The 23,592-nt window shown below is 35.4% G+C and overlaps 1 long non-coding RNA gene across 5 annotated transcripts in view; it reads left to right on the top strand.

The window, feature by feature from the left end:
* The first annotated feature begins 706 nt into the window (after positions 1 to 706).
* The window catches only part of LOC114579652, a 40,306-nt gene continuing 17,420 nt past the window's right edge, over positions 707 to 23,592 (top strand). For 4 of the 5 annotated variants that reach the window (XR_003700755.1, XR_003700754.1, XR_003700756.1 and 1 more), the window contains exon 1: positions 707 to 1,200. This is a non-coding gene — a long non-coding RNA (uncharacterized LOC114579652). Of the gene's footprint in view, positions 1,201 to 20,511; positions 20,604 to 23,592 lie in introns of all 5 variants that reach the window. The other variant, XR_003700753.1, reaches the window with a different exon arrangement.

Below are 23,592 nucleotides of genomic sequence, written 5' to 3'. Positions count from 1 at the left end.
GTGTTCATTAACTCACTAATAATCAACCAACGAATCAACCTTAATTCAACTCTCAAAGATGCACTAAAATACTTTATTTGTATTCAAACAATGACAAATATTTTATAATCACTAAAAATGCAAACTTAAAATATACAGTTGAACTAAGTTTAACCAATCTCTTAATCAACTCCTAACCAACTTAAAATTTAAAAGATATTGATTAAATTAGGAAGGTAAACCTAAACTAAAACACTTTAAGCTAAAAGTCTTCTAAAACCCAAAACTTTCTAACTTACCTAAAACTCGATCAAACTTTAACCTAATCTTTTCTAAATTGATCAGCAAACCCCCTAATACACTAATACATAACAACCACTCCAGAGATGAAGTTTATTGGATGGACTACTCCGTGCTGCGGGGCTAAGTGTCCTAAGGAGGTCTGGTTCCTCGAGCCTGGTGGCACAACGCCTCGAATGGACTCAATGGAGTGTCAAAACTTTAAAACTAATTAATTGTTAATGATTTGAGTCAAATCCTAATTGATAATAAATTACTTAATTCATATTTCTTTTTAATCTATAACCAACTAAGATAATTCAATAAAAATTAGTTGCCATTAGGTAATCCAGGCCTACGAGGCTATTAAGTTAGCTCCAAAGACGGTGAAATAAACCTCACGGCCTCAGTGTGAAACAAATGTGGTAATCAATCAAATACTAAAATAAAATCTCTTAAAATCAATCCTAAAATACTAATATTTAAACTTAAACTAAAATCCATCTTTTGTCCTTTAACAAATCAAATGAAAGCAAATATAATTAAACTATCCTACATAAGACCTATCCAAGACTACACACCATTACACACACCTAGATTTGTTTGGTTAGGACAAGACTTCGAGCTCTAGGTTAAGCCGATATTTTTTTTTGTTATTCAACGTTTACTACATGTACATGTCCTATAAATGCAATTCTTAAATTTCTGTTAGTTACATTTTTTTTATTTATCTGCATTTCTTTTCTGAACGGCATCTACGCTTATACCATATATTCCTCTTTTATCTTATCTTGCGAGGTACATCGGGTCTTGCACGGTCAAACATCAAGTGACATCATTTGCTTAAAAGCTTTTAGGTGGCAGTGCCACAGGTCTTGCACAGTTGAGGATCAGTGGACAATTTGCTTGCTTGGAATTATTAAGTGGCAGCGCCACAGTCAGGTATAATTTATGCAACTTGTAAAGTAAACTCCTAGTTACATATCGGAACTGCTACACTTCACACACATATTGCTAATAGGTATTCTAGCATGTTTAGGTAGTCAGACATATGTTAGTGCACTAACGAAGCTTTGGCCTTATAGGCTAAAGCTTGCCCCCTTTTTATGAGCAATAGAGACCATTAGGGTCATTTAGGCCTGTAGAGTAGGCCATCTATTTGTGCCATTGGGCATCATTGTTTTTCCCACACGAAGTGGGCATCGTTAGGATTTTGGCCTTTTTTCTGATTTTGGGTATGATACCCCTCACCTTTTGTGAGCCCTAGAGATCATTAGGATCATTTAGGCCTATAGAGTAGGCCACCTATTGTGTCATGGGCATCGTTGTTTTCCCACACGATGTGGGCATCCTTAGGATGGCTTTCTATTGTGATATGATGCTGATACCTTGCCTGGAGGGTATCTGGTGTGTTTATATATTTATTTTTTGTATACTCTGGATGTCATGCATGTATTTTTACACACTTTATTTCACAGTGCACTTTATTCACATGCATGCATTATATCAGTAGACATAAGGATATTTTGTATCTATTTCATGCATCATACAACGCTAGGTATATTCTTTTGCATATTATAGAGTTCCTAATTTAAACCCTTTTGAATTAAAAAAAATCCTTGATTCCTTAAGATAGAGCCTTCCTATCTTGTATACATATAGGGCGATTGATTGTGTTTAGGAAGTTAGCTGGCAGCTCACTCCAGGCAAGCATAAGCCCAGATTGTACACCATTCAGTGTGTCTTTTCACTTTTGGTGTGTTTTGAGTCTATCGTTTCTCTTAGGGTAGTAATTCGATCTTTGATATTTTAAACTCAAAATCTTAATCATATCTTTATTCATCTAAAAAGGTCTAATCTTCACTAAGGGTAAATAGAAGAGTTCATTTTCTTGGGATAGAACTTATGAACTTTATCTGTGCACCAAATTAAGAAGTGAATAATACAACACCCTTAATCAAGAGTCTTCCTAGTTCAAGGCCTAGGATGTAATTAACCACGGGGGCTTGCGCCCGTGGGAGACCGATCCCCACATCAAATAAATCCTATTCGAGCTGATGTATCTAATGGGGGAAATCTCGTGATATTTTGGGTTATACATATTATTATCCATTGAAGTGCGTAGCGAAATCCACTATCCTCAATGGCTAATCGTATGTATAACTCCATATGCTCTTCCATCGACCTGCTTGTGTCGAATGTAAAGGTCTACGATTATTTTGTCCTACAGTATAGTGTGGTCGTACTCTTTGCATTCGAACCTCACAAGCAGCATCTTTTCGGAGACCCATATTTGCCGAGGTGGATAAATTTTAAAACTACTCGAGCTCATAAATAGCTAATGTCTAGTAAAAAATATCACTATGATTCATTCTCAATCTGTCTTTTGCTAGTAAGGACGTAACACATGTCCTCTAACTAGTGGTTTTGCTGTCAAATGGTACTACACAAATGATTTTATCGCTAAATGGCTCCACAGGTAATGATTATGACAGGGACCCTCTGAACCAAGTGATTCACTGCAAAATGACACCATTATACTACTGTCATGGTCAATGCCTGTATGCTCCCAAATGGCGTCAAATCATTGAGCAATAAATCAATAGGATATGCTTGATAAGACACGAAGCCCTTTGTTAGCTAAGGTGGATTCAAATTTGTCCCCTTAGACAAATGTCCACCCCAGGTCTATAAGATACCTTGGGACGACGCAACCCATGGCTGCTAACAAGGATCCTTCTTTTAGGTTGGGTCGACTACCTCCTCTAACTCAGTAAACTAGGGACCACAATGGTCCGAGATGATGGAACCATGGGATCTTGATCGGGCTCATCATCACTCCCCCGCCCCCACCATCCGCTTTAAGTGTAAGATGGTGCAATTTTTAATTTTAAATATCAAAATTTCAAGCACCTCAATCCTTGCTGCCACTATATGTCTAATATTGTGTATATACAGATATGACATATTCATTGACGATTAGCCTTAATCGAAAGTTCTCTCTCATGATCGGCAGGGTAATTAACTATAGGGGCTTGCGCCTATAAGAAACTAGAACTCAGATCATAAAATCCTCGCAAAAAGAGTACAAAATTTCTAGGTGTGTCTTACCTATAATCCCAATCTGTCTTACTAAAATTATCCACGGAACTTAATCCATTAAAGCTTCCCCCGACAGCAAAAAGAGAAAGCACGGCGGGGAGGTTGGGGCACAAATTTTCGGAGCCCGCAAACTTGTACCCCACACTAAAAAAAATGATATTCGATCAAATATATCAAGTAGTGAAAAAACTTTGGTAAAATATAAATGCAAATTTTGTTATTAAGAACATATTAAAATAATATTTTTATCATTCAGGATAATATATTATTTTCTATGAAGTGCTTGATCATAAAATATTCCCTTCTATTGAGGATGAAAAAATTCCACCAACAGATGTTTTTTTTTATTTCAGTTGTTTTGGATTAGGAAGGGTGAGTTAATTTCCAAAAGGTAGAGCTGCTAGAGAAGGGCTAGTTTTTGATGAAATTGGATTGTATATTAAATTGTTTTTATGTGGACATTTGTTGAACAGTGAGGAGGAAGCGAGACTAAAAGTTTTTGGTTTTGGGATCTAATTCATGTTCATTAGTGTGAATATACTTAGTTCGAGTGACATAAAAGAGGGGATAATTGGGTTGATAGAAAGAATGGATTCTATGAAGAAGATATTATTTCAAGATCATAATTCTAAGGTGAAATAGTTTTAATAGTTTCCTAATTATAGTTTAGTTGAGGGAAGCATCCATTGGATATGCTTGAAATGTGTGGGAATATACTTATTAAAAAACTAACTACATATCTAATAATTGTTTTCAAAATTCGAAACAAGGAATGATTGCTTCAGTTAGCAATTTGAAACTACCATTATGCTATTCCTTGGGAATTTCTGTCACCCCTTGAGATGAAAGTATTCAAGGAATAAGCATGAGTGGCTGCATCCCCCTTCATTGTTGCCGCTTTTGGTGTAGCAAAGACCTTGATGTGCTGGACATCAACAAAAATAGCCTTTTAGGTGAGTTGTTTGCTGAATTAGGTCATCTTGGTTGCAGATTTTCTAATCATTGTTGGCTTCTTTAGTGGAGCTTTATAGGCCCTGGATGCATGTGCTGGTGATGTGTAATTTTTTCTGTCTGGAAGTCAGTGTTTGATTGGTTGAGTTAGCTTTAGCCAACAAGAGCTTTCAATATTCTGATAACTGAATGGTCAATGTAAAATGATACACCCACAAACCCGAAGTTCTAAAATTGGGTTAACTTGTAATAGTTATTGAAAGTCTATGTTGCTGTTCTCTCCTAAAAACCAAAGTCGCACAGCTATCTATTGATGTGAAAGCCAGGGCAATTAACATGACAGACAACTCTAAGTACTCATTCATGTGCTTAAACGCCTGCGAGAAAAGAACTGTGTATTTCAAACAGGTATTATAGAAGTCCCATGCACACCTTTCTTTGGTGTGACAGGATTGAAAACTACAGCCGTGGTGTCACCCGACATCTATCATACACACTTTTCTCTAGAGTGATGGGAATGCCCTGCTCCCAAAAATTTTCATAAACAAGGGAGACACTAGGGTGCTACCAAAATTCAAAGTGCAAATGCACAAGACTTGAACTAAGCACAGAGGACTTTACTTGAACCCAAACAACATGGAAACTAATAAACGCCTGACTAGAAGCAATCAATGATGAAATTACTATTCTTTCACATTGGAAATAAAATACTTCTTTTCCAGGTAAATCATATCTGACATTTTTTTCCCAACATTCAATAGTTTCAAAATGTTTGACTAACCAATCCATTCTCAAAATTATATCGAATTCTACCAATGGAAGCACTATCAAATCTGCTTGAAATTTTATACCAGCTATCGTAAAATCAACTGAACATGTTGAATTGGCATTCAAATAATTACCCGCAGGTAATCTAACATGCAATCCAGGAGTAAAAGAGACAAGTTCCAAATGAACTTTCTTACAAAATATCTCAGCTATGAAAGAATGCGATGCACCAAAATCAAAAAGTACTCTAGCGGATAAATATGAGATATTTAAAGTACCTGTCACAACTTCAGAAGAGTCTTTGGCCTCCTGGAAGATAAGGCAAAAACTCGAGCTGGTGCTGATCTGGCTGCTTCATTTGAGTTTTCTGCTTTAATCTTTAAAGCAGGTTGATTCATCTGTGGTCATGCACCCCGATACTGATCTGTCCTCTGACTGCTCTAATTTTTGTGCCTCAAAGAACATTCCTTGGACAATTTCTCTTGATATGGCCTGCTTTGCCACATAGATAACACTTTCCTGAATTCATTAGGCTTCTTTCTGAATGAGATTTTCCATAAGTTGCACACACTGGTATAACAGGAACTTTGTAGACTGTTGATGTTGCCCCTGATGAAATTTTTGCTTTTTGGATGATCCACCTCTGTGATCACTTTGTCTTTTTCCATCATGATTCTCCCATTTATGCTTAACCACTTCTATATCATTCTCCAATAATCTAGCACTCTCAACCAGTTCAGAAAATTCTTTTATGCGAAGAGGGATTAAAGGCTATCTCAAAGAATCCCTTAACCACTTCAAAAATCTGTAGCATTTTTCATCTGAAGTACTGATGAGCTGTGGTGCATATCTTGAAAGAGCTGTAAATTCTGCTGCATATTGAATGACAGTCTTAGATCCTTGCTCAGGTTTTATAAAACTTTCCTGCATTGCCTGTCTTGCTGATGGAGGAACATGTCTTTCCTTGAAGACTGATTCAAATTCTTCCCACATAATTTGTTCCTCAAATTTACCTCTGAATTTCTCCAGTTGTTGTCACCTCCATCGTCTTTCTGCTTCACCTTCTAGCATAAAGATTACTAAAGCTACCCTTCTATTCTCAGGACATCTCATTCCATTTAAAACTTTATCTATTCTGATTATCCAGTCCTCAACACTTCTGGCATCAACTCCTCTTTTAAACAAAGGAGGTTTTAGGCTTTGGAAGAGCTTTAAAAGCTTATCCACTTCTGCACTAACAGGATCACCTACCTCCACATTTGTACTACTACCAGGAGTGGTAGGAGTAACTGGTGTAACTACAGGTGGAACACCAGGTGTAGCAGATCCCACCATAGACTGCATATTTTCTATCATTTACATCATCATATTCATCATCTGCAGTTGCACCATAGACTGCATCTTTTCTATCATTTACATCATCATATTCATCATCTGCAGTTGCATCATATTCCCTGACATTGCATTCATAACATCCATTCTTACCGGTGCAGGATTTACAATAGGTGCATTGCCTCCTATTGGTGCCACATTTTCAGGATCTTCAGAGATTCTGATAGGCTGAGATGACTGACCCTCCTCTCTTTCAGCCATTAAATCTGCAATGCATCAATTAATAGTTATGCATTTATATAATCATATATTCCTATTTAGTCGTTACTTGCATATATTGACTTATTTCGCCAGAGTGAAAATTTAACGTGATTACTTATAAATCAATGAAATTAGACTCTTTATGATTTAGAGTTATTAAACTCTCCTAGGCTCTGTAATAATTCCATCACATCCAATCTTATCCTCTTAAATAACTCACTGTTCTTATGCTTCCTTACTTAAATCCTCAGAATCTTAAGTCTTTGCTCTGATACCACTTTTGTAACACCCCACAGTATCACTTAATAGTCTTGTCAGGTATCACAAGCATAACCTCCATTTAAACATCAAAACACATTTAAATACAATTCTTTCAATATAGAATTTATAAAATTCTAATAACAAATCATTCATTGAATATATGGAAGCATCAAAATTCAAGTACTCCATATATAAACTTACAGAGCCACTACAATAACCAACTAATACAATACTGTAATATTTCTTATCTTCAAAAGTAGACTCACTAATAAATCTAACTTTAATATGAAATGAAGAAACACTTGCATAAATTAACTTGCATCAATCTTCTCCATTCTCTTTCCTGTAAAAAAAGCCAGTAAACAATATACTGGTGAGCTGTGAGGCTCAATAAGATATGCAATTCCATAACAATAAAAATGTAATAACAAAAGAATTATAACTTTAAGCTAATAATTTGATCCACTTATCATACATTGTAAAGCATCAAAAATATCATTTTGAACTTTATCCATTATGTCAATTGAGATAGATATTGAATGTTTAATTCTTTAAAAGATTTGGCTATACATTAACATATTCAATGGAGCTTAACCTGGCATTATCACCATCGAATTTCATAGAGGTCCCTTTTGCCTCTTTAGGGGTCCATTTTGCCCCACCTGCTATGTAGGTATCCATTTCTTTGGGGTCCCTTTTGCCCCATCTACAATTCAAGTTTCATATTGGGTCCCTTTTGCCCACCTGATAATGTAGATATCATAACATAACATAGCCAATCTTTATTAATTAAATATTCAATAACCCACATTTTCATACTTCATAATTAATTTTCTTGGTTAATGATTGATCTGATATGGGAAGAAGTGATATGCTTCTAATATTTAATGGGGCTAAAGGGACCCATAACATCATAACATCATAAACCAAACATAAAGTCAGCATGAATTTGTGATTTATAACAATTATGAATTTCCTTCATCATTTGCATGTATAAAATATTTATGCATGACATTTACCAATTGCTTATTTGCTCTTAAAAATAAATGTAGTTATAATTAAAAATATTAAACTTTCTTATACATGTTCATACCTCATATTTTCTTGATCATATGAATTTGATCCTACTAATACATGACATTAAATCTCTTATGCATATATTAAAATCGTATACTTTAATTAAAATATTGCATTCTTACCTCCTTGTCGAGGACTTTCCTTCAATCCCCTACTTTGAATTCTTCTACGATTATAAGTAACTTCAAAACCTCCCTTATGCATATACTCAGTGAATAGTAAAAAAAAAAAATCGATATACTTGCTTTAGGGACTATTATCAACTTTAAGAAAATCTGAAAGACAACCACAACATTATCATACCAACAATTTGCTTACCTCTTTCTTCTTCTCTCAATTTCTTTCTTTCCTTTCTCTTCCTCTACTCAACTTCTTCACTTTTGTTATTTCTTGATTGCATAACAATTCTACACTTCTTTCTCTATTACTCTTATATCTCTACTCTCCTCTATTTCATCTGTCAAAAGCCAATATTTCTAAGCAATAAGAAAATGCTTCACAGTAATCCAAGCCAAGCTTCTTAACTCTATAGAAATCCATTTACTTACACTGTCTTGTACCAACTGCACCTCCCCTTCTCTGGCCGAACAAACTTCCAGTCTTCTTCTTGTGCTAACCGCACTTCTCTTCTCTGGTTAAACAAATCAGTGAAGTAGTGCAGGAAACACTACACCTTGCTTTATAATTTTCTTCTTCATAATTTGCTGCACTACCGAACTCTGTACAGAATTTAATTCTCACGGCCTTTTCCAAATGTTGCTACCTTCCTGCCACTATGCCGTAGCCATCCTTTGGCCAAACAAGACAACAATGCAAGAAGCAGTTTTCTTCAGAATTTCCAGCACCAATCCGATCTCTCTCTCAATGGATTGCTTGCGGGAATCCTCTTCCCAAAAGGAATCCACGGTTATGATTGGAAGTGGGCCATATCCTCTAACCGCCTAAACCAAAAGACACTATAAGAAGCAGCCATTCAAAATATTAGAATTTTATTAATTTAAATTATAAATCTTTATTAATATAATTTCATAACTTATTAAATAATACTTCAATTAAACATTTAAACCTTTTTAGAAAAAAGCTTAAATATTAAATTTCATACTTGGACATTTTGGGTTTTACACCACATGTAAATGATTATGATCGGGAACCCTTTGACCGGGTTGTTTTTTCTTTAAATAAAATCATTATATTACGGTCATGGTTAGATCCAACATGTTCCACAACGGTTTTAAAACCTTGAGCGATAAATCAATATGACATAATCGATAGGGCACAAAACCCTCTTTTAGTTAAGGTGAATTCAATTTTGTCCCCTTAAAAAAATATTCACCCCAGGTCTATAATTTGCCCTTGGAAGAAGCAACCTATGGCTGTCGACAAGGATCCTTTGGTCAGTTTGGGTTGACTTCCTCCTCTAAGTAAGTAGACTAGGGAACATGATGACCTGGGATGGTGGAACCATGTGATCTTGATTGGGTTCATTCATTTCCCCCAACATCTTCTTTAACTGTAAGACGGTGAATTTTCAATTTTAAATATTAAATTTCCAAATGCCTAAATCATACTGCTACTATACATTAGATACTCTATCTATTCAATGACTAGTTTTAATCAAAAGTTCTCTCTCGCTATAAGGAGGGATAATTAATTATAGGGACTTGAGCCTATAGGAAACTTGAACTCGGATCATAAAGTCCTTGCAAAAATGAGAACAATATCTTTGCAGGGTGTCTTATTTATAACCTAATATGCCTTCTAAAAATTTACTTTGGAACTTACTCGTTAAAACTATCCTCTATGACCTGAAAGAAAGAAAGAAACCGTAAAGAGACCGGTGCGAATTTTCAAAGCCAACAGTTTCTTGACGACTCCACTGGAGATGGTTTCTCTTTCCATCTTTGGCTAGTCATTAAAACTATCATCTTTGCAACTATTGCAAGGGTTGCTACTATTCCAATGTTCATCATGGATTCTGAAGGGTCTGCCAGGAGGGTTCTTTCTGCTAGAACCACTGCACCTCGCACGCATCTGTCAACAAAGCTAGCTACCACTGCTAAAAATCCTCATCATAAGAGGATTTCTATTTTTGAGAGGATGTCTCAGCCAGAAACCCCAGCTACGAAGAGGGTTGTAGTTGGTGGAAGGATTTTTGTGGTTATTGTTAACACCGTTGCCTTACCAAACGGGCTTGTCGTGTTTGGAAGGCACAACGCTGATGCTTCCTCATATGGAGTAAAGCTAACCAAGAGGCAGGGAAGGAAGAAGAATGCAAAGCTTCAAGCTCAGCAACTATTGCCTGTTCACTCCTCCACGCTACCAGCTCAAGAGCCGGAAGTGAATGACCCAGTACAGATACGCTGATCTAAGATGGGTGAAGAGGAATTTCTCTACCGGTGAGTTAAGAAAGTCATTTTTGGAGCACAAACACCAGGCTTTAGTCCCCTAGAAGAGGGGACATGAAACCCTATTCTCCCAAGTCCTCAAAGTGTTGAAGGCGGCGAAGGAGTAGGGGCTGAAAAAAAAAAAGAGCGAAGATAAGCTCCACTCGGTGAGCATCGGGGTGTGACACCTGAACTGCCCGTTCAGGGATCCACCGCCAAAAGTTCTTGGTAGAAAGTAAGTCTAGAGGCCTAGACCTCATTATGAGAAGATATTTGTAGAAAGATCAGATACGAGCATGACATTAGTGCAGCTTCCCGGAGATTCGCCCCCATTGACAAAATTTGTCAGGTCCCAAAGAAGGCCCATGATGATGACCAGCTTGACGGTCGACACCTTGTAAAATCCTTCAGGGGACCCATCATTTGCTGATTACACCAAGGATGAGGTCAACTTCGATCACAACCTACAAATCAGAGAAATTTTCCTGCCAAAAAATGAACCAGAGATCCAGTTACTATGTCACTCGGAGATTCATAATATAAGAGGAAGATGGTGAAGTAGATAACATGGACATTGAAGTGGCCTACATGGTAAGGCATGACAGTGATGAAGATGATGATGATGATGGGAAGCCGCCACCATCCAGACAGAAATATTGATGCCATTACGAGGCTGGATCCATTACTAGTAAAGGTGGCTACTCAGAAAGAAAGAGAAGAGCCTGAAAAAATCCCTTTGTCGCCAACAATGTCGCGCTAAAAGATATACAAAGATTGATGAGGTGGCAAATGTAGGCAAAAGACAGGAAGATCTCAATTGAATGAAAAATGACTGAGATGATGACCCAGATAGGCAAGGGTCGACCCTATCTAGCAGAGTAAAACTAAATGCCATATTCGAAGAAGTATTATGGCCCAAAATTTCATATTTTCAATGGTAACTGTAACCCCACGTAGCACTTGGCGCAATTTAAAGCCGCTTGTGATAATACAAGGGAAACAACGTCTTACTCTTTCGATAGTTTGTCAGCAATTTGACTTCAACTGTTTTGAATGGTGCGCTGAACTGTCAAAGGATTATATAAAGAATTTTGCAATATTGGAAGCCTTGTTTGTGAAGAGGTTCGCCAGCGCAACCAAGAAGCTAATTGTTACTGACCTCACCTCGGAGAAACGAAAGAAAGACGAGTAAGTGACCAAATATATAAACCGCTGGCGCAATTTAATTATGAAGTGTGAACAATAGTTGAAAGAGAAGCATAACATTCAGTTATTAATGTGGAACATCAATGATAAGATGCAACCACTCTATTGTATGGTTTCCATCACCACCTTCCAAAATCTACTGGAAAGAGTGACAAAATTTGAAAGTTGAGCTTATCAAAATTCGAAAGCCACTTTGATAAGTCTAAGAAGGCCAAAACCCTAGATGTCAGAAAAAGTGAATCCTACTCCATGTTCTCTTGCAGGATTGATAAAAGAAGACAGGTGATGTATGATGTTGATAAAGACAAAGGGCAATTTATAATATAGATAAAGACTAGCAGCCTATGCCTATTAGAAACAAGCCAAAACAGGCCTACAACCCTAATACTCAGCCAAAACTGTTATTGGGGGGAAATGACAATCCTCAGACTTTGAGAACATTGAAGGCAAATAGTAGGAACATGTGATCGAACTCTCATCCTTCAAAGAAATGATGATTAAAGAAATCTGTTCAACATGAAAAGAGTCGCCGAGCTTTTTTCACAGGCACTCAAAGTGTGGTCTGGAACTGTTAGAATGTAAGAGACCCGAAGAGTTCGTTCACACTAGCGATCCAAATTAATTCCCGTATCACCAAGTCATTAGCCATCCTATCGAAGATCACTATGTCTTCAAAGATTGGCAAAAAAAATATAGGAGGGGAGAATTCACATTATCAAATAACGTGCTAGTTCACCCTAGAAATATGGTCTCCAAGAGGACAACAAAGATGCTAAAACAGCTAGAAGAAGTTTCCATTGTTAAGTAGAAATCTTTTACTAAGCTGGTGATAGACTTGAAGGGGTTGCTTATTGTGTATGAGTCTACCTCCAAACACCATCCTAGCCAAGCCAACTCATCAAAGCCCGGCAAAGTAAATCCTCAAAAAAAAAAAAACCCCAAAAAAAAAAAAAAAAAAAACAAGCTAAAGAAGCACAAGGAGAAAAAGACGGTCATTCAAAGGGCTATTGACTGTTGTGATGAATATTACCAAACTATCAGGCATCTTATTAAGCTTGCCGACTTTATGTTAGAGGTTAAAAATAAACGAAGCAGAAGAAGCAGATAAGGATTCTCTTCTTGTGGAAATGTGCTGAGTTGTCTCGAAGACATCAAATATATTGACATGAGAATATTCTGAGGAAGAAACTCCTAGAGTTTGTTTGATGGTATCGTTAATGGCCTGCAGTCTAGAGGAAGATCTGCATTTTTTGAATGAAGATAGATCAAAACCTAACATAGCATGACAAATGGAGCTCGTGAATTGGGGCGGTGATTTTGAATATGCAAATGAATCTTTAGAGGTGGCTAAAGCTAGTTCTGAGGGAGATGCTTCATCAGGTGAACCTGGGTCAGATGAAGTGACCCAAGTGCTGCTAAGAAGTGGCAATGTGTTGCCGTCTCCACCTAAAACGGGAGTCTCCAATAAAGATAAGGGAGATGAGATAATTGTCAATAAAGAAATTATTTTTAAAGACCTCAAAAAGAGTGGTGTTTCAGACCAAGGGATAGATTACAATATTTTATACCATTTGAGGAAAATATCAATGCAACTTAGCATATACGAAGCTCTCTTGATGTCAGATGATCTCCAGAAACTTTGATTTAGGCTCTCAAAATCCTTAAATATATGAAGCATGTTGAATCTTGGATTACTAAGTTCTATAAGCTCAAAATGAGCCAATTATCTCTTTCGCCGAGGTTGATATAATGCTTGGGATAGCAAATCACAATCGCCTTTTGTATGTTACCGCAGAGAGCTATGACGTCATAATCAGTTGAATCATGATCGATTATGGATCTTTCATAAATCTCATAAGCTCGAAAGCATTGAGATTATTGTGCCTTGATGTATAACACCTCAGGCAAGATAAACCGATGGTGCATAGTTTCAATGAGATGGGGTAGAAGACTATGGGATCATTCATACTTCTTCTCGTATTTGGAGAACTCTATACAGAGGCCAAGTTTCATGTGATTGATGCTGACAACTCATTCAAGGTGCTTTTGGGTCGCCCTGACTACATGAATACGACATTATCTCGTCGACCCTACATTAGTGTATGAATTATCTCAGGGATTGAGAGGAGCAGGGTCTCATGAGACATCCAGCCCTTTGCAGTCCATAAGGTGAAGATATATGAAGATGTAAAATATTTTATTCCGAAAGAGTCGAAGCCATCAAGCTCTCTCAAAGTTAAAGCATTTAGTTCAAGAATTGCAAAATAGCCTATGCAAGAAGGTAAGAAGAAGCAAAAGGGAATAAAGAAGGCAATGCGAACCTTCCCAAAGCAATCACCACTTTTAAGCCAAGAAGAGTTGTGCCTCACCTAGGGAGTGACACTGAAGAAGCTGATGTCAACCCTACCAAATCAAAAAACATTTGTCAGTCTATAATTAAAGGGAAGAAGGTGGTGGAATATTCAGATTCTGATCATGACTACAAGTCTACCTATGTGAGTAAAGTATGGCGTGCCTTCTCAAGAAGGATAGATAGCTTGTCAATCTCAGAGAACATATTCGTGGTCACCAAGGTTTAAAATTGCCCAATTGGGTATTGAGACATTTTTCTTTCGTTAGACAAGGCGTAAGCCTCATGGTGTTTTGAGACATAAGCCTCAAAATTCAAAAATTGCATAAAGTGAAAATAAAGATTAAAAGTAATTTTTTATATAATACTTTAATAATATGTTAAATAATGACATATTAACTTTTTATTAAACTATGAAGTAACAAAGTGGCATACAGATGAAATAAAAAATTGCATAAAATATCAAGTGGCAACTGATAAATTACGTCAAATAAAATTGTGAGTCAAATATTACAAGAGAAAAACTCAAAATACTTTATGTACATCGTTTAAGTGAAATAATCAGACTGAGAAGTCTACTATTTAAATCCATAGAATGTGAAGAAGAAATCGCGACTGGTTTATCATGCTTATTGATTATGGAGAGAGTTCCTGTGAGGACTGTGCATTTCAAATAGGTGTCCCAAATGTTCCATACATGCCTTTCTCTGGCATGGTGAGATTGAAGACTACAACTGTGGTGTCATCAAACACCTACCATACACACATTTCACTAGCACTGTGGGAAGGCCTAGCTTCCAAAATTTTCTCTAAAGAGGGGAGACAGCAAAGGCTGTCAAAATTCAAAGTGAAAATGCACAAGACTTCAATTAAACACAGCTGACTTTACTTGAATGCAAAAAGCAGGGAACCATACCTCAAACTAAAAAATGTATTATAAAATTAAATTAAAAAAATGCTAAATAACAATTCAAAATGCTCAAATGAATATCAATGATTGGCGGCGGATGAAATCCCTGCATCCCATTCATAAGCAACAAGAAATATGAACATAAAGAGGAGGGATAATTGCAATGATCAGGATATTCATGAATAAAGCACGAAAGATATGCAGATGAATGTTATAACATCTCTATCATTAGCAACAACTTCAATCCCAAGCAAACATATTACCCATTTGCAAATGAAGAAGTTCGATGCACATAACAGTATGCTTGCAAGCGACTACAAGAAGCTCGTGAGCGGGCACTGGCAACAATGAGAGGTATACAAGTGAACATAATAGCTCACTAACCAACATACATGAGAAGGTTAGGGGCGGAACGCATAAATGCCCTATAATCAACATCAAAATACAAACATGCATATTCGACCTTGCAAGCGATGAAATGGGAGGGAACGTGTGATTTGATTTCAGAAAAATGTATAAAGTCACCTAAATAATACTACAAATTGCATGCAAATGACGATAGTCGATGTGTAGTGTTTGCAAAAGTCATGCAAGAAGATACAACAATCCCTACAAAAAATGAAGCCTTTCACAAACATGCTTAGTGTAGCATACAATGAATGCTAGGACATTTCTACAGTCAACAGTTCATTATCAGGAAACGAGTACGATCAATCCTTTGCAAGCACTGATGAAAGATGTTATGACCCTTCTACCAATATATTTGAAGAAGTTGCAAAAATTGCAAACACATATAAGAAACTATCTAGCAAGTGTACTTATCCCCTGCGAGCAAAAAGCATATGACATGAAGCAAATATAAGCACCTACGAGTCATTGTAGGAGGCTAGCCCTATAAATAATAAGCTACCTGCAAGCAAGGGCAATAGCCAGCAAGCATGTGATCAATACAATCACCTATAAGCTTTGTAGTAAGAGGCAATGAATACTGCAGCACCTTCACAATCAATAACCACCCAATAGAAAGCAAATCTATAGAACCCTTACAAACAAAAGGTGACCGACTTTCGATAAATGCACATACCCACGAGCTGATGTAGGAAACCCGTCACATGCACAACATATTATCTGTAAGCAAAGGTAGGAAGAGCTTTGGTAGATGCAAACACCTGCTAGCAATAATGACGAAAATCAGTAATAAGCAATAGATGCTACAATTCACCTGTAAGCAGAAGCTAGGAATCAGTAGTAAAAACTGCGGGAACTTAATAAATTTAGGCAGCATATTTCTGATTCTAGGCTGTTACACTGAATAAATAAACTATCGTACAAGCGATAGGTGGAAGGCTCCTGATGCATCGTATATCGTATTTGTAGGCAAAGGTACACCCTTATCGGCTGAATATCAAAGAAAATAATAGCTTGTAGAAGGTGAAATGAGATCCAGCATGTTGTTAAAACACACCATCAGATTCGTAACATGCATACAAGCGGACATAAGGTGTTTACCAATTCAAAAACCTTGCATCATTTGTATAGCTGATCACTGTAAAAACATCTCTCATGTATTAAAAATATGATTAATCGTATGGATCGAGACGAGCGTGTTATGGATACACACTTGACTTCTGAGGATGCTGCGGGTCAAAGAAATGAATCCAAGTTAGAGCCCAATCCTTCTATGCGAGTAGATGGGAGTCAACATGATTTGGACTATCAAACAAAAATAGGATTGCGACTTTGACTGAGATATTTTTTTTACACATTCATATTAGACTCTGAAAGTCTATTACAAAGAGAATTCATTAATAATGGCATAAAGCTAACAATGAACTCGATCCTCTGTCAACAAGTAAACACAGTCAACAAGGTTTAACCAATAAAAATGAAGTTACCCATAAATACCCCGATGATGGCCGTGTTAACAAAAAATTTCAACCTTGGACGAAGTAACCTATAGCTGCGAACAAGGATCATTTAGTCAGGTTGGATCTACTACATCCTTTGACTATGTAGACTAGGGACCATGGTGGCCCTGAACGATGGAACCATGGGATCTTAATCGAGTTTATTGTTATCCCCCTCCCCTCTGTTATAAGTTCAAGGCGGTGAATTTTTAATTTTAAATATTAAATTTCCAAATACCTATATCATGCTGCTACTATACGCCAGATATTTTATATATGTTCGACAACTAGCCTTAATTGAAAGTTCTCTCTCACTATTGGGATGGATAATTAACTATAAAAGGCTTGCATCTATAGGAAATCTAAACTCAGATCATAAAATATTTGCAAAAATGAAGGCAAAATCTCTGGGTAATGTCTTATTTAAAACCCAATCTACCTTGTGAAAATTTATCTCAGAACTTGCTCGTTAAAACTCTCCTCAATGACTTGAAAGAAAGAAAGGGGCCACATAGGCTGGGGCGTGAATTTTTTGTGCCCACACTGGAAAATATGACTTAAAATATTTTTTCCTTATACCAAAATACTTTTTTTTACTTTTATTAGAAGATGTTATTTAACAAAGGAGGATGAGATATTTTGCTAAACTTTTTAATGAAGATTGTGAGAATACGATTGGCTGAAGTGGCCTTAGCACCTTAAATGAAAATAAAGATTTTTATTTTTATCGGCGTATTAGTAAAACAGAAGTTAGAGAGACTTTAAAGAAAATGAAGTGTGGAAAAGTTGTTGAACCTGATGATATTCTAATAGAGGTGTGGAAATGTTAGGAGATGAAGGAATTTTTTGGTTTACTAAACTTTTTAATACTATTTTGAAGACTAAAAAGATGTTAGGTGAGTGGAGAATGAGTGTGTTGATTCCTAGTTTTAGGAATAAAGGTGATGCACAAGATTTTGCGAATTATAGAGGAATTAATTTAATGTGTCATACTTTAAAACTATGGGAGCGAGTTATGGAGAGTAGGTTGCGGTGTGATACTAATGTTTCTCAAAATCAATTTGTTTCATGTCAGGTAGGTCTACTATGAAAGCCATACATTTATTGAGAGGTTTGATGGAGAAATATAGAGAGAATAAGGAGGATCTATATATGATATTTATTGATTTAGAGAAAGCATATGATAAAGCTCTAAGAGAAGTGCTATAGATAGTTCTTGAAAAGAAAGTAGTTAATAATGCTTATATTCATGTCATTAAAGATATGTATGCAGGAGCTATTACTTGTGTTCAAACACAAGGTGGTTTGACCAAGTATTTTCCTATTTCGGTTGAATTACATCAAGGATCAGCCTTAAGTCCATATATTTTTTCTTTAGTTATGGATGTTCTCACTAGACATTTGTAAGAGGATGAACCTTGGTATTTTTTTTTGCTGATGATATTCTTCTTGTAGATAAGACTAGAGAGGGAGTTGAAGGTAAACTTGAATTATGGAGGTCAACCTTAGAGTCTAAAGGTTTTCGCTTGAGTAGATCTAAAATTGAATATATGGAGTGTAATTTTAGTAGTAATAGACCTAGTGGAGGGATTATGACTTTGGGCGATCAAGTTATTAATAAGAGTGCATATTTTAGATATCTTTCATCTATTGTTCAAAGTGATGGTGAAATAGTTGGGGATATTATCAGTAGAATTCAAGTTGGATGGTTGAGGTGGAGGAATGCATTGGGCTTGTTATGTGATAGAAAAGTCCCCCTCAAATTTAAGGGAAAATTCTATAAGATGGTGGTGAGACCTACAATGCTTTATTGTGCATAATGTTGGCCATTAAAAGAGAAACATAATACTAAGTTAAGTGTTGCAGAGATGAGGATGCTCAGGTGGATAAGTGGATTTACCCTTAGGGATAGGATACGAAATGTAATATCCAGAATTTTTAGGTATGAAAATTTAATTTAAATTAATGAAGTAATTATATTCTAAAATTTATTTAAAAGTTTAAGGTTAAATGGATATTAAATTAGTAGTAATTAGTTAAATAATAACATTACTCATAAGTATTTTGGTTGTATTAAATGAAATCAAGCAAAGCATAATATGCATCCTTTGGCTTCACCCTTTCACGTTAACAAGATAAGGTTTAGTTTCAGTTATTTTCTGACGTGAAAAACTGAAGATTAGAGTGGCTATACTCTTGGGAATTTCATGGAAGTGGCATTGCTAGGAAGTGGCTCTGCTAGGGAAATTTTTTCAATATTAGAAGCAGATAACTCCAATATTGTTTTGCTTTCATTGAGGACGCCAAACCGAATTCCTGAAGAATGAGTCGGCCAATGCAGAAAAGGGAAATTACAGAAATTAAAGTTGTATGAGATGGCACAGTGCATTTATGTAGTAGAAAATCAAAACAATGCAGGAATCATTGTGGGAAGAGCAACATAGTGTTTCAAACACTGAAGCCAGAGGCGAAATTTTTGGAGTGTGGCAGCACAATTTTCTGTAAACAATCCAGCCTCCATTGGATAGCATAGTGCAGTATAGGAGAGTAGAAAGGAATTTAACAAGAGGAATTCAGCACTGCATATGTAAGGAAATTTTGTTGTACAGGTATACTTTCTGAAAATTGTTATTATGTTTGGTATAGGATTAATGTAGAACTATGTAATAATTGTAATTTATGCAAACTAATGATGGAAACAATGATGGAAGATTAAACAGTTAGATTGGAAGAAGAAGAAGAATAATATAGAAGTGAAGGAAAAGAAAGAAAGTAAGAAGTGTACTATTTATTGTTATCTTTTATGTTATCTAAATTTAGTAACATTTCTAAAAAATGATAATTTATTCGTATTGTAGTATTATTCGCATATTTATGCAGAAAGAGGGTTTTGGGTTAGTGTATCAAAGGAGAAGGTTACGTGGTGTAGGTTTGGAAGAGACCATTCAAGCAAGTAAGTTATATAAAGTTAATTACTGATTTTTAATATATTTATTATGTCTTTTCAATAGTTTAAGTAATTCAATGCATTACGAATACTTGCATAGTAACCATGAGAATTTGCATATAACCAAGAGATTGCATTGAGGTATTCATGTATAAACAAATTTATTTAGGTGGAAAAGTGAAATTGATATTTGATCAAGTATGTTATTTCAATCTTTTTGATAATATGTTAAAGAAAGAAGTTTGCATTTGTTAGATAATGCATGTCAAACTCTTCTTGCAACACTTGTACATTTATATAAGTGGTAACATATATAATTATGAATATGAGAGTTATTAAATATTTATTTAATAAAGATTGGTTATTTTATATTATGATTTCTACATTATCAAGTGGGCAAAAAGGACCCAACATGAAACCTGAATTGTAGATGGGGCAAAAGGGACCCCAAGGAAATGGATATTTGTATAGCAGGTGGGGCAAAAGGGATCCCTAAAGAGGCAAAAGGGATCTCTATGAAATTCAATGGTGATAATGCCAGGTTTACTTGGGCTCTATTGAATATGTTAAAATATTGTCAAATCTTTTAAAACATTAAATATTCAGTATCTATCTCAAATGACACAAAAGATGATGTTCAATATAATGTTTTTGATGCTTTACAATTATAAGTTGATTTAATGATTAGCTCAATATTGTATTTCATTTTATCATTTCATTTTTATTGTTATTTAATTTTGCATAGCTTATTTGAGCCTCATAGCTCATGAGTATTTTCTTATTGGCTGTCTTTATAGGAAAGGACAAGGAACAAGTGAAAGAAGATTAAGTTTCAAGTATTTAAAATTCTATGTTAATGTTTATCTTAGTTATGAATTATACTCTTGAGGTTAGTAAGCAATTCAATGTTGTATTACTTTGGACTTATTTTGATTTCCTTAGTGGCTCTATAAATGTCTTGTTAAAGTATAAAATCATTGTGCTTCCGTTGATGTGATGAATATAAAATGTTAGATCTCATATGAAAGTCTTTCAAATGTTTAAAAGTGTCAATTGATGGATTGATGAAAATATTATGTTTTTGTTTGTAATATTCTCGATACTGTTAAGGGGTACTGTGGGGTGTTACACGAAATGAGCATATACATGAAAAGGTTGGAGTAGCTCCAGTGGAAGATAAGATTAGAGAGAGTCGCCTTAGATGGTTTGGTCACATAAAACGACGGCTTTCCAATGACCTGATTAGGAAAGTAGAGGTTTAGATTTAACTTATATTAAGAAAGGTAGAGGTTGACCTAAAAAGATATTGTTAGACAATTTTAGAAATGATATTTCTTTATTAGATTTAAAGTAGAATTTGACTTTTAATTGGACACAATGGAGAAAAAAGATTCATGTAGCCGACCCCACATAGTTGGACAAAGGCTTGATATTTTTGTTGTAGTAGTCTTTATACTTTTTACATTTGTGGTGCAAATGAACTATGCCAATTTATTTTGCATGACAGCTTGGGCAATTTTTGTCCTTTCTTGTAATTATTTTTTTGTAAATTCATATATGGGTATAATATTCTCTATAGTTTCTACATATTCAACTACAGCGATCTCTGTGAGCACATACCTGAATCAAAATTTCGATATTGTTTGTTGAAAACACTGGACAGCTTGTTCAATTTGATGTGTTCATATTACACAATCATGAGTTTTAATCCAAAAAGACAGGTAAATAGGTAATTTGATTTCATTTAATCTGTTGTTTTCTTCAAATACTTGGTTTCTTCAAAAACTTTTTAACTTCTCTTTTCTAAACTCTTGTTTTTTTCCCTGCCTGCAAATCTCTTACAACCTTGTATATTCTCTATAAATATTGGTATAGAAAAGAAATAATAGTTCGAGCTTGCAATTTCAAACTTGAATTCTTACATAACCCTTTTTTGCCGTGCCTAAATGGTTTGATAAAGGTCAGTTTCGGTTTGTAATTCATTTTATGAATTTGGATGTTCATATGTTTTCAACAAAAGAGTTTATATGTTGAATTGTGCGTTGAAGTGTAGGTTATACACCTATCATTACTACATGGTTATACTAGGTTAAGGATTTAAAGAATATTTGTTTAAAGTTCGAAATATTTCTATTTATCTTTTTCATTTTTCTGGTCTTTGCTGTTCCAAATATTATGAGCAACACTGTGTTGGCATCTTCATCTTGCATGTTGGTGGATGCTACTTGGATGATGATGTAAACCTAAAAAATGTCGTTTTAGACCGCACACGCTTTTCAATGCATCGCGATGAGTTCTAAGTGAAAATTTCGAAGTTGTCGGATTTTGACAGAATTAATTTTATAAAATTTTACGTAAAATTCTGATCAATTTGATGTATAGAACCTATATTTAATTATGTATATTTTAGGAATTATAAAATTTAGAAGTTTCTAAATGCCAATTGTACCCCTAAGTGTTTCTTAAGCCAAATCTATTTATGTAAGGGCATATGAGTCTTTTGGCATTTTCCCTTTCTCTGTATTAAGCAATCTCATTTCACACACGATTTGGTTGAACGAAAGAGGTGCGTGGAAGGGAACCCTCGGGTAGCTTCGACGACAACTTTTGGGGGCGGTTTCCGACGGCCAAAGTTGGAGAATCTTAAGAGAAGATTAAGGGGGAGTCAAGGTATGATTAGAATTAAGAATCTCTCTCTTTTTCCTTAGATTTTTGAAAGAGAAATTTTAGGGTTTTCTCCAAAAATTGTTTTCTTTCAAAATACCTTCACCAAGATGTTTCCTAATGATTTTTGGAAAAAAAAATTATGGAATTTCATTTAAGTTTTATAAGAAAAATTTGTGAATTTAAAATTAGGGTTTTTCCCAAACGTTGATTTTTATGAAATCTCTTAACAAAAATTATTTCTAAGGATTGTAGTAGTATTCTAATGATGAAATTTTGAGATTTCTCTCAAAATGCTATTTTTATAATTTTAATTTAATTTAAATCCGAAAATATGAATTATTTTAAATAATTTTAGGTTAGGGTAAAGAGTTAATTTGATTAAATTATTTAATTTGAAAAAAAAAAGAGATTTTAGAATTGTTATATGCTTTATGTTTTAAATTAGAGAGAAAAAGAGGGAGAAGAGAACCTTTAGAAATGTTGAGGGTAGATTAGAACATAATAAAAAGAATATGAATTAATGCTATTATTTTAGGATTGAGAACTCTAAGTTGAAGGTTTAAAATCTTATTAATGTTATTTAAACAGTGGAAGTTGAGACGAGTATTGGGATCTTCAACAAAGTTTGAGATTTTAAAAAGATGTTAAAGTTTGAAAACATTCAGGTAAGTATACATGGTTCTTTATTTCAGTAATACTTTTGTTTCTCTCAAGTTAGCAAGTGCGGAAAATTAAAGTGCGAAAGCAGTAAAAAGAACACAAGGGTTTATAGTTGTTCGGTCAACTTGACCTATGTCCAGTCCTCGGAGGCGCCTTCCGAGTATTGCACTACCAACGTGACTCTTCTTTAGCCCCCACAGCTAGGCGGAGAAGCCCTTACAAAACACCTCCTTTTTGCCACCCCCGACAAGGCAGAGAACCTCACTCCTTTTGCTTTCTCCTGAAGCAGACATAGAACCTCGATCGGTCGTTGAAGCTTACCTCTCCCAACCCTTCCAAGGACAAGAGACTCTAGGGAAGAAGAAGTGGAACAATGCTTGGAGCAACCCTTGTGAACTCCCTCACAAGCTTCCCCTCACAAGATCCTCTCTCTTTTTCTCCTTCTCCCTTTCTCTCTCTCTCCTTTAGGTTTTCTAAGGTCAAGACAGCAGCCAAGGATGTTAAAAAAAGTTGAAAAATAGCAATAGAAGAGCTTCAAAGGAGCTCAATAA

Source organism: Dendrobium catenatum, unplaced genomic scaffold, assembly GCF_001605985.2.
Source record: "Dendrobium catenatum unplaced genomic scaffold, ASM160598v2 fragScaff_scaffold_607, whole genome shotgun sequence".
Taxonomy (NCBI): Eukaryota; Viridiplantae; Streptophyta; class Magnoliopsida; order Asparagales; family Orchidaceae; genus Dendrobium; species Dendrobium catenatum.
The sequence above is the reverse complement of the archived record's forward strand: the minus strand, read 5'-3'. Positions and strand labels throughout refer to the sequence as shown.